Here is an 8,776-nt window from a genome sequence, read left to right on the forward strand (position 1 = left end):
TAAAATTCAAGTTGGCCTTGAAATACTAAATGAAAATTGCCCACAGGTGCGTAGGAGGAAGAGTTACCTAAGCCAGAGTCACGAGTCCAAAAAGGCACCGAGGAAGAAATGCAGGAGCCTTTTTGAAAGATGGCAATCTGACCTATTTGGTTAGAGCAGAAGGTCTGAGTAGGTCAGAGTGAAGAAATAAATGAGGGACCATGCAGGACAGGGAAATCGGTAACCCTTGCAACAAAGGCACCCTGAGGAGTCACTGGAGGTTTCTGAGTAGGTCTCGGGGTTTTAAGAGGGTAGAGAATGGATCAGAGGAGAAAGGGAAAGAAATTACAGGCAGTAGACAGTCACCCTGGTTGGGCGTGACGAGTGTCTCGACAAAGGCGGCAATGAGAATGAAGTGGTGGATGTATCCTGTTGCCAGGCTCAGAACCAGCATCAAGAAGAGCTAAGTAAGTGATGGGGGCTTCCCTGGCAGCCCAGTGGATAAGATTCCTCCTGACGATGCAGGGGACATGGGTTCAATCCCTGGTGTGGGAAGATCCCGCATGTCTCAGGGCAACTAAGGAAACTCGTGCGCCTAGAGCCTGTGCTGCACAACAGGAGCGAGAAACCCAGGCACTGCAACTGGAGAAGGAAACAGAAAGGCCCGCACACAGCAGCGGAGACCAGCGCAGCCAGAGGTAAATAAACGGTCTTTTTTAGAAAGAGAGCTTAAGTGGGTACCCAACGTTCAGGTTGCGGACTGGCTGAGCAGCTGGCTGTCTGTATCTCTCTGTGAGCTATGGTGGCATTCTAGGCACACCCAACACATCAAAAAACACAGTTTGGTGGACTTTAGCTCAACAGCTGTGCCCAAAGTGTGCTGACTGGTGCGGGAGGGAGGGAGGCTTTTAATCACAAGTCTCAGAGTTCCATCCTTGGTGGCATCCCAGTCAGTAGTTTTATCAGTGACTTGGGTGAGGAAACAGACGGTATGCTAATCCAATTCTTGGGTAGCACAAGCCTGGAAAGGAGATCAAAGCCAGGCTCCAAGAAGATCTCAATAGGCAGAAATGATGGGCCAAATGTAATAGATTCAACTCAACTGTAAGAGAGTCAATATCAATTCCTGTCCCTTTGTTCAAAACTATAAAACATTGTAGAGCAATTATTCTTCAGTAAAAAATAAAAAGAAATTTAAAACACTACTGTATAAAACACTGTAAAGCAATTGTCCTTCAATTAAAAATAAATTAATTAAAAATTTTAAAAAACTACTGTATAAAACTACTACAAACGGCTTGCGTGCTAATTTGTTTCACCGTGTCTGACTCTGTGACCCCATGGACTGCAGCCCGCCAGGCCTCTCCCTGGGAAGATGGGATTCTCCAGGCAAGAATACTGGAGTGGGTTGCCATGCCCTCCTCCAGGGGATCTTCCCAACACAGGGATAGAACCTCCTGCACCAGCAGGCAGGTTCTTTACCACTAGCACCACCTGGGAAGCAGTTTCAAAATAAACGGCATGGCCACCCAGAGTTCATTCATATTTAGGTCAAAGAACTGATGCTTTCAAACTGTGGTGCTGGAGAAGACTCTTGAGAGTACCTTGGACAGCAAGGAGATCAAACCAGTCAATCTTAAAAGAAATCAACCCTAAATACTCATTGGAAGGACTGATGCTAAAGCTGAAACTCCAGTACTTTGGCCACCCAATGAGAAGAGCCAACTCAGTGGAAAAGACTCTGATGTTGGGAAAGACTGAGGGCAAGAAGAGAAAGAGGCAACAGAGGATGAGATGGTTGGATGGTATCACCAAACTCAATGGACATGAGTTTGAGCAAACTCTGGAAGATAATGAAGGACAGGGAAGCTTGGTGCAGTTCATGGGGTTGTGAAGAGTCGGACATGACTTAAGAGACTGAACGATGATAACAAAAGACATGCTAAGTCCCCCAAAAAAGAAAAGTAAGTCTCCTTCTTGTACATTTCAGAGCATGCCTGAAATAATTTGTTCATTTGCACATCATACACTGAGAAAGACACTGACAAAAGTGGAAGGTTTCCAGACAGAAACAGCCAGGTTGGAGAATCTATGACATGAGAAATAGTGGAAGGACATGAACACACTTAGCCAGGAGACATACCAAAAACATGTCAGGTCTGAGCATGGCTAGAAGGGCATGATGGCTGCCAGGGGAAAGAAGGGCCAGGCTTACTCTGGGAGGCTCCAACGACAGGGCCTAGGCTAAGGTGAGGAAGCTACAGGGAGGCAGACTGGGACTTAATATCAACAATATATTTTCTTCGTTTTTGTTTTTTGGCCACAAGGCTTGTGGGATTCTCAGCTCCCCGCCCAGGGATTGAGCCCAGGCCACGACAGTGAAAGCCTGGAATCCTAACCACTGGGCCACCAGGGAACTCTCAAGCAATTTCATTACATAGTTAGAATTGCCTTTAAAAAATGGAAGAGGCTACCCTGATGGGTAATGGGCTCCCCATCACCAGAGGGATCCAAGCAACAGTGGGAAATTATGGAGCTATTAAGTACATCAGGCAGCACATAAGAAAGAGATGACCTCCTATGGTCTCTTCTAATTCCAAGAGACTATGAAATCAAGAAATCCAGGAGCATCTACCTATGAAAAGATGCTCAACTCCACTCACAGTAAGAGACATTCAAATTAGACTACCCCAAGGGAACAAAGCTGGAATATTTTCACCACCAGACTTCAAGGTTTTGTAAAGCTACACTAATCGATACGGTGTGGTACTGGCCTGGTAATAGAGTCTAGAAATAGATCCAGACAAATATGGTCGATTGATTTTTGAGAAAGGTACAAAGGCAATTCAGTGGAGAAAAGACAGTCTTTTCAACAAATCATGCTGGAACAACTAAATAATCAGATATTTAAAAAAAAAAAAAAACCAAAGTTTGTAAATATAGCTTGCACCATATATAAGAATTAACTAGTAATGGCTCATAGAGCTAAATGGAAAAGTAAAAAGAAGAAATAATAAGAGGAAAACCTTTGTTAACTTTGGGTTGGATTTCTCAGAGTCAATACCAAAAGCTGCTGCTGCTGCTGCTAAGTCGCTTTAGTTGTGTCCAATTCTGTGCGACCCCATAGACAGCAGCCCACCAGGCTCCCCCGTCCCTGGGATTCTCCAGGCAAGAACACTGGAGTGGGTTGCCATTTCCTTCTCCAATGCATGAAAGTGAAAAGTGAAAGTGAAGTCACTCAGTCGTGTCCGACTCTTAGCAACCCCATGGACTGCAGCCTACCAGGCTCCTCCGTCCATGGGATTTGCCAGGCAAGAGTACTGGAATGAGTTGCCATTGCCTTCTCCAATACCAAAAGAACAACCTACAAAATATATTAATAAATTGGAACTGAGTAACTGATGACAGGAGTGGGAGGAAGAATTTTCACTGTATATACTTTTGTGCCTTTTGAATGTACCATGTGAATGCACCACACGTATCTTAAAAAAAAACAAAAAAAAAACACAGCAATGTCTCACTTCTGGGTATATACCCACAAGATGTGACATCAGGGACCCAAACAGATATTTGTACACTCGTGTTCACAGCAGCATTATTCGCAATAGCAAAAGTGGAAGCAACCCAAGCGTCCATCAACAGATGAATGGATATACAAAATGTGGCTGATGCATACAATGGAATAGTATTCCATCTTAAAAAGGAAGAACATTCTGACATGTGCTGCAACATCAAAGAACTTTTAAGGCCTACACTATGTGAAATAGTGAGTGAAAGTTGCTCAGTCGTGTCCGACTCTTTGTTCGACTCTATGGACAGTAGCCCACCAGGATCCTCTGTCTGTGGAATTCTTCAGGCAAGAGTACTGGAGTGGGTTGCCATTCCCTTCTCCAAGGGATCCTCCCGACCTAGGGATCGAACCAGGTCTTCCACATTGCAGGCAGATTCATTAACGATTGAGCCACCAAGGAAGCCCAAAGTGAAATAAGCCAGTCACAAAAGGACAAATACCATATGTTTCTTCTTATATGAGGTTCCTAGAGGAGTCAAATTCAGAAAGTAGAATGGTGGTTTCCAGGGACTAAGGATCGGGGAATTGTGGGGGGCGGGGGGGCGGCGGGGGGGGTTTGGTAAGTGTTTAACAGGGACAGAGTTTCAGTCTGGGAAAATAAAACAGCTCTGGAGATGGATGGTGGTGATGGGTATATAACAATATGAATGTACTGAACACACCGAACTGGTTAAAATGGTAAGTGTTGTGCTATGTATATTTTACCACAATATATTAAAAAAGTCAGCAACTTCTGATTTTGCAATTGGTTCTGGCTTACATTACAAGCAGTGCATTTCATGAAGACTTTAGGGATGTTTATGCTCAAATTCAATAAAGGCTTTAAAAAAAAAAGAAGATACTGCCATTAAGAAAACTAAGTTCATATTATATAATTATACTATCCATATTCATACTATTCATTCATATACTATTCACACTATAATATTCATATTCTTAATTATACTATTTCTAGTTTCCCAAAGGCCACTGTGAGCCCTGAAAGGGTCTCCTTCCCTTGGGGACCCCTCATTCCCCATCACTTCAGGCCTCTGGATGCAGGCATCAGCTCAGGTCTAATCTGGCCCTTAACCTACTTGCCACGCCACGTGATCCTGTTTACTACTGGCTCGGCAGCCGCAGGCAAAGCTTATTATTACAAGAACCCCTGGTCACCAAACCACACATTCTGGCTGGCCGGTCCGTTCGGAAGAAAAACATTCCTGCTACGGCTTAGCCTTTAGTTCACCTGTGTACTGTAAACAAATCTGGGCCTGCTCAGAAACCGGGGTTCAAAGAATGGTTTTAAAGGAGCCTATCTTTTAGGTAAAAAAAGATGCTCTCATGAAAACAAGGCTGACACACAGCAGAAACTTACACAGCATTGTAAAGCAATTATACTCCAATAATAAAAAAAAATTTTTTTAATTAAAAATCTCATTTGGAAAAAAACACCCAGCAACTTTTGGAAAAAATAAACTATGATGTATGGCTTAAAAAAAAAAAAAAAAAAACCAGGACTTCCCTGGTGGTCCAGTGGTTGAGAACCCATCTGCCATCGCGGGGGACACGGGTTCGGTCCCTGGTCCAGGAAGATTCCACATGCCTCTGGGCAACTAGGCCCATGTGTCACAACGACTGCAACTACTGAAGCCTGAGTGCTCAAAAGCCCACGCTCTGCAACAAGAGAAGCCACTGCAATGAGAAGCCCTCACACAGCAACTGGAGAGCAGCGCCTGCTTGCCACAACTAGAGAAAGCCCTCAAACAGCAACAAAGACCCAGTGCAGCCAAAATAAACGAGTAAATAAAAACAACAACGCTGACACAATAATCAGATTAAAAGGATTAGCACCCACTGATCAGCGGAGAAGTGCCAACTGGGAACCATCACACTTAAACACCAGGAGTGAGTAGATTTGGGAAAGGCTATTATCAGAGCTCAAACTTGAGTTGGGTGAGGGTCAGTCGCACCTTGGGGTGTAGGTCATGGTCTCCAACCTCCAGGATCTAATGCTCAACGATCTGAGGTGCAGCCGATGTAATAATAATAAAGTGCACAATAAACATAATGCACTTGAATCATCCCCAAACCATCCCCCCGTAATCCATGGAAAAACTGTCTTCCATGAAATTGGTCCCTGGTGCCAAAACGGTTAGGGACCGCTGGGTAGGTCATGTTTACAATAGCATGCTTCCCTCTCTACGCAGAAATTGTTTCCCAAGCTCAACATTAGGGAAGGACCAGTGGGAGAAACCAAAGGATTGCAACCTGCCTTTTTCATGAGTTCCGCAGGAGTTAAGCTTTCCAAAAGGCTGATTCTCAACCCTTGGAGCTGGTACTCCCTAGCAACTTCTCAAAATAGAAATGTGAAGGGCTTTCTGTTTGCTTCCATCTCACCGCCCAGCCCTGGCTCTCCCGGCCGGGTCACCACAAACAAGGAGGGGGTGGAGGCAGTTCAAGGGCAGTTAACTCTCACTTCTTTGGCAGCTGGTTATCAACGGGATGGTTTGTACTCCACCTCCCTGGGCAAAGCACTTCTCCACAGTCTCGGGCAGTTTCCCTACTTGTCGTTCTGACAAAAACCAGCGAGAAAGGAAGTTGCAGCTGAAGTAAGCCTTCCAGGGGATGTGGATTTTCTGTGAACATCTAGCCCCAGTTTCACGCTTAAGGACAGTCTACGTTTGGTGTCTTCTGATCTTTATAGTGATTTTTTTTTTTTTTTATTCCATGGATCACTTTTATCTTTTTCTTTTTTTTTTCTTTTACCCAACTTTTTAGATAAGGAACCTGGTGCCCTTTTTTCTTATTTAAAACTACCTCACTGGAACACATTGGCTCTTCTTTTGCCCAGATCACCATAAAGACATACCACCATAATATTTCTTCTTCAGTGCTTCTCGACTTTCTTCTGCTTCCGGCACTGCTCTTATGCACAATCACACTCTCTTAATAACACCTCTAATTACACTGCTGAGTTCCCTGAAACCAAGAAAGTGCTACCTTGCCCTGACTCCACCCACCCCACCCCCGCCTCCCCTGAGAATCACTAATTTACACCCACAAATACAAAGAGAGACCACAATAACTATTAATCAGCCAGTGAACTACTTGTTGGTTACTTAAAATTAATAAATGCAAAATATATTAAGTAAATGCTAGACCCCCATGCAAAGGGCTTCCTTGGTGGCTCAGATGGTAAAGCATCTGCCTGCAATGCAGGAGACCTAGGTTCGATTCCTGGGTTGGGAAGATCCCCTGGAGAAGGGAATGGCAAACCACTCTGATATCCTACACTGGAAAAATCCCATAGCTAGAGAAGCCTGGTGGGCTACAAGTCCATGGGGTCACAAAGAGTCAGACATGACTGAGCGACTCACACACAAAGATCCCATACAAGGGATCCTGCACATATAGACCACCTCATTTAAGGCTCACAACCACTCTGCAAGAGGCTGAGAAAAAATAGGGAACTTGGTTTTCTCCGATCACACCTAGGAAGCAACATGCTCTAATGGGTAAAGAACTCAAGAATCTGGACTTGATGACCTTGGTGACCCTGGCCCTGGCCCTTTGCTTCTCTCAACAGTTAGTCCCAGGCTTCCCAGATGGCTCAGTGGTAAAGAATCAGCTTGCCAATTCCAAAGCACATGGGTTCGAGCCCTGGGTGAGGAAGATGCCCTGGAAAAGGAAATGACAACCCACTCCAGTATTCTTACCTGGGAAATGCCATGGACAGAGGAGCCTGGCGGGCCATACAGTCCATGGGCAAAGAGTAAGACACACTTAAGGACTAAACAACAAATCAGTCCCCATATCTGTAAAGTAAAACGTTAAAACTGCCTCTTGACTTCCATCTTCTAAGAGAACCCAGGCTTAACTGAAGTGAGTGTCTTGGATAGAGCATGAGAAAACTACATCGTCCCGGTGTACAAAATCACACACCAAGAAGGAAAATCGGATTCAACACAGAACTCCCTGCCTTTTTTTTCCCCACCAAGAGCCACACACATACAAAGAGGGTGGGATGGAGCAGCACGTGACCAAATCAATGAGCACGCCGAAGTGCAGCCGGTGGTTACACACCAATGAAAGAGCAGGGTTTCGCTCGTATCTGGCTCCGGACAGGAGCTCACGTCGCTGCACACAAGGGACTCTTAAGCACTGGCTTCAGCGGCACAGCAGAGGCAGCAGTTTAAAGGGTGGCAGTGACTCCCGCTGCTTCTAAGGAGTCCTGAAACCTTCGGGAAAGGTAGAAAGGGGCGGGGAGGGGGAGGCCCGGCACGCTCCAAACTGCAACGTCGCCGCCGCTCTTCGCTGAGAAGCAACCTCCGGCTCCGTCCACCTGGACACCGGGGTCGTGATCAGCACGAGGGCCCGGGCGGGCGCAGGGGAGACAACCGTCCGAACTGAGGCCCGGAGGGGGGCACTCCCAGAGACCCTATGAATAAACTGGACGCCAGCGCTGGAGGCCGTCCGAGCCAGGGCCCAGGCACGGTCATTCCCGGGGCAGCGAGTCTTTTGTTGGCGGGAGGCTTCGATTTTTGACGCGGGACCCCCAAGGGGCCAAGCCAGGGCCGAGGGGCAAGTGTGAGCCCCTGAGAGGAAGGAAATGGTCAAGAGCTGGAGGCAAAAGCCAGTTCCTTGACTCCTCCACCGAAAGGGATTCCCTCGAGGCCATTCCCTGGGTGCAGACCCCAGACTCCCCTCCCCTCGTCCAGGAATCCCGAGGAGGCGGAAGGCCGGGCCCCACGCCCCTGTGCTCCCCTTGCTTCGGGCTACGGGCCTTCTCGTACTTACCCGGGGCCCGGGGACCGGTCTTCCTCGCCCGCGTCCTCTCCCCTCCCTGCCCCCTCCTCACTTCACGTCCCCTCCTCCAGGGGCCGCGGCCATGTCCGTTACTGGCAACTCCAAAGGGGATTGCCTCCTTCTCCGACAATGGAGACCGCTAGCTCGCTTGCTAAAGTCCTGGGCGCCGATTGGTCGATATCCGAGACGAGGAGGATTTCCAGCTTCTTATTGGCAGAGCGGAGCGCGAGGTTGTAGCCACAACCGCCCCTCTGGGAGCCTGGCGGAATTGAATGCCAAATACTGCCGGCGGGAGAGCTCACAACCGCTGTCCATCCTTGAGCGTCGTTCTCGGGTGGTTTCTGAGTCAGAGGTCTCAATCAGGGATGAGGGCACGGCTTTCAGCTCGATTCGTTTTCCCACGGAATTGTCCTGAAAAGATCGACAGGACCTTCCGCC

At 47.1% G+C, this 8,776-nt stretch overlaps 1 protein-coding gene and 1 non-coding gene across 4 annotated transcripts in view; one reads left to right on the forward strand and one right to left on the reverse strand.

Annotated features, from left to right (window-relative positions):
- The window catches only part of TMEM94 (transmembrane protein 94), a 35,259-nt gene extending 26,781 nt beyond the window's left edge, over positions 1-8,478 (reverse strand). For all 3 annotated transcript variants that reach the window (XM_061144831.1, XM_061144832.1, XM_061144830.1), the window contains exon 1: positions 8,330-8,478. The gene's annotated coding sequence lies outside the window, so the exon portion shown is untranslated. The remainder of the gene's footprint in view (positions 1-8,329) is intronic.
- TRNAC-GCA (transfer RNA cysteine (anticodon GCA)) lies at positions 6,710-6,781 on the forward strand. The gene has a single exon. It is a non-coding gene; the product is annotated as a tRNA-Cys (tRNA).
- Positions 8,479-8,776: the final 298 nt, after the last annotated feature.

This window comes from Dama dama, chromosome 5, assembly GCF_033118175.1.
Source record: "Dama dama isolate Ldn47 chromosome 5, ASM3311817v1, whole genome shotgun sequence".
Lineage (NCBI taxonomy): Eukaryota > Metazoa > Chordata > Mammalia > Artiodactyla > Cervidae > Dama > Dama dama.